Source organism: Aethalodelphis obliquidens, unplaced genomic scaffold, assembly GCF_003676395.1.
Source record: "Aethalodelphis obliquidens isolate GAN/ISIS:26980383/991018 unplaced genomic scaffold, ASM367639v1 scaffold91, whole genome shotgun sequence".
NCBI lineage: Eukaryota > Metazoa > Chordata > Mammalia > Artiodactyla > Delphinidae > Aethalodelphis > Aethalodelphis obliquidens.
The window spans coordinates 348946-354945 of NW_020838035.1; positions in this window are offsets into that span (position 1 = coordinate 348946).

The following is a 6000-nucleotide window of genomic DNA, read 5'->3' on the forward strand; positions in this document are numbered from 1 at the left end:
AGGCTTTGCCCGTGTTCTCTGCAGGGGAGCACCGCTGGTCATTCTTTTGCATCTAGACTTCATCCAAGTGGGCTGCTTCTTAATGGCATGCTCTGCTCTCTCAGGGGGCTTCCCGCCTAAGGACATGTCATGGGGTGTTTCAGGATCAGCCCAAGCTCAGAACCGACCTGCACCTCGACATTCTGTAGCTGCAGCCTGGTCTTCATTTCATCCCTGACACATTCGTTTTCCAAAGTGAGCCCTATGCTTCTGGATCTTCCCCTGAACCTGTGTCAAATGCATCAATCTGTTGTCGTATGTGGGAAACATTGTCGTATGTGGGAAACATCGAGCCAGATTCTACAGGAGTAACCTGCCAAAGATGATGAGGTTCCTGACTATTGCTGGTGGAATTGTGATCCCCACCCCCCCGAAAAGGTATGTCCAGGTCCTAATTCCCAGTACCTGGGGATACGTATGACCTTATGTGGAAAGAGGGTCTTTGCAGATGAGACGAAGTGAAGGGTCTGAGATTATGTGGAAAGAGGGTCTTTGCAGATGAGATGAAGTGAAGGGTCTGAGATGAGGTCCTCTGGATGAGGGTGGCCCTACGTCCAATGACAGGGTCCTTCTAAGACACAGAAGAGGAAAGACACAGACACAGAGGAGAAGCTCCGTGAAGATGGAAGGCAGAGACGGGAGGGATGCGGCCACAAGCCCAGGGACGCCTGGAGCCCCCAGAAGCTGGAAGAGGCAGGAGGGACCCTCCCCTGGAGCTTCTGGATAACACCAACCCTGATGACACCTTGACCTCAGACGTCTGGTCTCCAGGACTGAGAGGGAATAAAGTCCTGTTGCTTTCATCCCCCAGTCTGTGTTCATTTCTCACAGTCACCTGGGACACTGCTACCCCCATCAGCAGCCCTCCCTATATGGCTAGAAATTGGGGTTTAAATGTTCCAACAGGCTGTTTGCTTACCACTCTCCTCCCCTCACACACCCTGCACCTCATCTCACTGCCCTGTTGAATTGTTTGGGGACCTGTCCCAAATAAGCCGTGCACCCTTCTTCAAGATCTGCTGTTGGGGACACAGCAAGGATGACCAACAAACATTTTCTCAGGGATTGCACGCAGAAGGCATCGCATTCGCCAGGTAGAAAAGGGTGGAGGGTGGGAGGTAGTTCTGCCTCCTGACCCCCTTCTCCCAGACATAACGCAGCCCTTCCTGGAGGAAGCCACGTCCCCTGACTCTTGTCAAAGTCTGTGCTCAGAGGCGCATCTACTTACATCTGTTTCTTCTTAAACACCCAGTAGCCGGCTCTGACTGGGCACTTTCCTGATCCCAGGCTTCTCAGAAAAAGTGATGAGTCATATTCGTGTCCCGGTGGCCAGGCACAGAATAAAAATGCAAGTTCCCGTCTTCCAAAATTATAAAGAATTGGGATGACCAGTGTGTGGTCTTCTGAGCACGAACTGAACACACAGTTGTGAATTCTGATTCTATAATCTTCCGTCTCCAAGGGGTTTAATACGGACCAGGCTAACATTTCTCTTTGGGGCTCATTTTTATTTTACAAAAGTGAAGAGTTATGTTTTCTGGGTGCCGATGACACACCGGCCTCACTCCAGAACCTCTATCTAGACGCAGATCTAGACATTACACCTAAGAAGAGGTTGGAGCTGGTGAACATGCAGGATCAGAGACGGATTTCTCAGCGACACGGTGCCCCACTGGGCGCACAGGCTGTGTACCAATCCATCCTTCCTGGTTATTTGCATTCGTGTATTCATACTAGGGGAATAAATGAACCCTCGCTGCTGGGCGTCCAGCCTCCAGGGTGCATTGTGAAAAGGTGGACCTCGCCGCTTGGCTCAGAGGGAAGAACTAACACGATAACATGCACAGAAGAAGCGTTCTGTGTGACAGCTGGGAATTGAGGCCGGTCTGCCTGATACTCTGCCGGCCCTGACTTACTGTGTGTTATCATCTCTGCAAGGCTGCCGGCTCTGAAGCAGAGTCGTAGACTAAAGGCTGTGCAGGGAATGATCATGAGAGACCTCCTCGGATTTCCATGGCACGGGCTTTGGGGAGGGATGAGGATGGCCCCCCTCTCGTAACAGCCTCGGGAGTCTACGAGGAAGGGGTAGGGCGCTGAGGCTCAGAGTGTTGGGGCAGTTGTGCCGAGGCTGCAGTTTCATCCAGCGGGTGCTCTCTGGGTTTTCCTCTGCAGAGCCTGGGGTTGTTCCAGCTTCCCCACCGGCTGCCTCTGTCTGCAGCCCCCCTAGTGGAGGGAACACTCGGTCCACGAGGAGGGCAGAGAGAATCCGACAGGTGTGCACGAGGATCTCCGAGAGCCTCTTCCCTCTGGTTTCCCTCTCTCTCCTCCGCTTTGTACAGACTCCAACCAGGCGCTATGTCCACCCTTTCGTTATTTTCTTCCCTGCTTCCTTCTCTTCCTTTTTCTTTCCTTTCTCTCACTCTTTCATGCTCGGCTAAGAACACTTTTTTGCAGCTCTTTTAAGATTAATTAAAAAATGTTATTAGGAGGTTGGGATTAAGAGATACACACTACTATATATAAAACAGATATTCAATGAGGACCTACCGTATAGCACAGGGAACTCTACTCAGTACTCTGTAATAACCTATAAGGGAAAAGAATCTGAAAAAGCATAGATATATGAATATGTACAACTGAATCAGTTTGCTGTACGCCTGAAACTGACGCAACATTGTAAATCAGCTAGACTGCAATGTGAAATAAAAAATAAAAAATGAAATAAAATTAATTAAATATTATTTTGAGATAATTCGAGATTCACTGCAGTTGTAGGAAATTATACAAAGAGACCCCCAGTGCCTGGCATGCAGTTTCCCACCAATGGTGTCATCTTGCAGGACTAGAGTGTGGTATCACCAGTACCGGGATGCTGACACTCTGTGTATGTGTGTGTGTTCTGTGCACTGTGCAATCTTATAACCTGTGCGGGTCTGCGTTCCCATCGCCACAGTCAACATCCTGAATGTTTCCGTCACTGCCAGGATCCCTCAGATTCCCCTTTGACCATCAAGCTCACCTCCGGTCAGCATCCCCACCCATCCCTACCCCCTGGGAAGCACTACTCTGTCCTTCGTTCCTAGAATTGTGTCATTTCAAAAATGTTATATGGATGGGATCGTATCTATCCACCTTTTGGGAATGTTTTCCTCCCCCTCAGCGTAATTCTTTGGAGAGTCATCCAAATGCTTTCCTGCACCGATTCCTTATTACTGTTCAGGGATTCTGATGGGTAATTTTATGGGTCAACTTGAGAGCGCTCAGCGAGGCCCACGTAGCTGGTCCAACATGCAGCTGGCCTGTCTGCGAGGGTTCTTCCAGGAGGAAATAGCACTGAATCAGGGCTCAGTGTGGGTGGTACCAGCCCATGCATCGAGGGCATGAATAGAGCAAAAAGACAGAGAAACAGCAAATTCTCTCTCTCTCTCCTTGAGCTGGGGGACCACCCTTTCCTGTGCTCAGACATCAGAGACCCTGGCTCTTGGGACTTTGGACTTAATCCACCAGCAGCTCTGGGTTTGCAGCTTGCAGACGGCAGATAGAATGATGTCTAAGCCCCCAGAATGCACTGAGTCAGTTCCTATAACAGACCGGGGCATATATACATCTATACACAGCCTATTGGCTATGTTTATCTGGACTAATCCAGTAATAGTCAATAAAAAGTACGTTTCAATCATTAAAATTTTCAACCTTATATGAAAATGCCACGCTCAGCACAGAGAGTGGTTTGTTTCTTTCGTTTTTGGTAGACTGTGCCTTGGGGGTGGGTGGCACTTGGGGTCCAGGTCTGGTAGGATGGCTGGCCGTCCACACGGCTGACTGTAGACTCCAGACCCGGCAGAGGTCGAGCTGAGACCTCAAGGTCCAAGCCCTCCATCCTAAATCACATTGTTTCACAGAGGATGTGGTGTGGCCCCCGGTAAAAAGACTCTAATGAAACAGAACATCCCAAGGGCTCAGAGGGGACCACCTGGGAGCCAAGGGCAAAGGTCAGCCTTCTCTTGGGGCAAAATTAACCCTTACCGCACAGGGTCCGTTATAGTAAACCCTGGCCCCCGACGTGCAGGAGAGCTCGGGTCTAATCCTGGCCTCACGGTGACTCACAGAGGGACCCAGGCTACATTGGGCATGTGTCCTGGCCCGGACTCCCCCATCACAGGCAGGGTGGATCAGGGGTCTCCACAAAGGGTCACCCGAGGATCCATCAGCCAGGTCTCCACCTGAGCCACCTAGACTACCGGGATCTGGGCTTGACTCAAGCATGGGTGATGCTGGGCCTTGGAGAGGACCCAGAACCCAGCCCTCAGCACCAAGCACTCAGTACCCAGCACTCAGCACCCAGCACTCAGTACCCAGCACTCATCACCCAGCACTCAGCACCCAGCACCTAGCACTCAGCACCTAGCCTCTAGCTCTCCATGGGAACTTGGGGCCAGTAATTTAACTTGCAAAGATCTCAGCCCCCAGGCACTGTGACGGAGAGCAGGTATGGACCCCATGAGGAAAATGACGTGGTGTTGCAGGGGGAGGATGTACCCTGGTCAGCCGGGCCGGGTGTACAAGGAAAATGACGTGGTGTTGCAGGGGGAGGATGTGCCCTGGTCAGCCAGGCCGGGTGGGGACAGGGCCTCCCTTGCTCACCAAGAGCAGGTCTAGAAGCTTCTGCCTCTGGATGCACAGGTGACGGGTGGGCGCTGCTGACAACGTCCACCTGGCAGGTGGGGACCACCACTGGGCTGTGGTTGTCCCTGTCAGCAAACGGTGCTGTGTTGTGAGGCTGAGAGTTTGTGAAGAGGGTGGATCTCTTGTTACGTGCTTTTAGCACCATTTTAGAAAAGGAAGTGCTTTAAAGTTCTCCTTGCTTTTTTTTTTTTAAGCCTGAAAATGGAGAAGACATTGAAGTCTTTTCTGTTAAATACTCCTCTTGATTTTTGATGGTGAAAGTATCTAGTAATATTGTGTTACAGGCTGAATTGTTTCCCCTGACCAAATCCATATGTTGAAGTCCTGACCCTCAGGACCTCAGGATGGGGCTGTATTTGGAGATGGGGTCTTTAAAAAGGTGAGTAGGGTAAAACGAGGTCACTAGGGTGGGCCCTGATTCAATAGGATGGGTGTCTTTCTAAGAAGAGGAGATCAGGACACAGACACACACAGAGGGACGACCCTCTGAGGACACAGGGAGGAGACGGCCGTCTACACGCCCAGGACTGAGGCCTCGGGAGGAACCAGCCCTGCCCACACCTGGATCTCAGACTCCAGCCTCCAGGGCTGGGAGAAATAAATGTCTAATGTTTAAAAAATACATAATTAATATATGACACATAGAATGCGCTATAATAATAACATAAATCTTGAATAGGTAATCTAGGTACTGATAATATTGTTCGGGGGAAAATCTTGCATCTAATTAATTAATTTTTTTTTAGCTCTGGTATGAAGAAGGTTAACGTTCCCAGATCATGTTTGCACTTGTCCCCTGGGGACTGATAATTAAGGCGAAAGCAGCTTTTCCTACTCCTTGAGTTATTACAAATCTGATAATTTTCACCTTCTCTGTCCTGAATAGTGCAGTGTTTTCTTTTCTTTTTTTCCCCAAAACAGTGTGGATGTGGTTTCTAAGAGACGTGTACTCACAATTTTTTTTCTCACTTTGCTGCTTCTCCTCACTATTAGGTGGTGACTTTATAGAAATATTTTTTCCATATTTTGTCCCTTCACGTGTGGCAATTGCCTCTGAATGCGGGAAAAATTTCATCTCTAATCCGGGCTGGTTTGCAAGGCTGTGGCCCAATGCAGTAGGTGTTTCTACACCTCGTGGATTTTCCCTCGTTTAATTAAACAGGGATCTGTGTGGGTAAAATCTTGACAAGAGTGAAAGAAGATATCTTCTTTTTAAAAAAATAATTTTGCTATTTTTCCATTCTGCTTTTTTTTTAAAAATTTAATTTATTTATT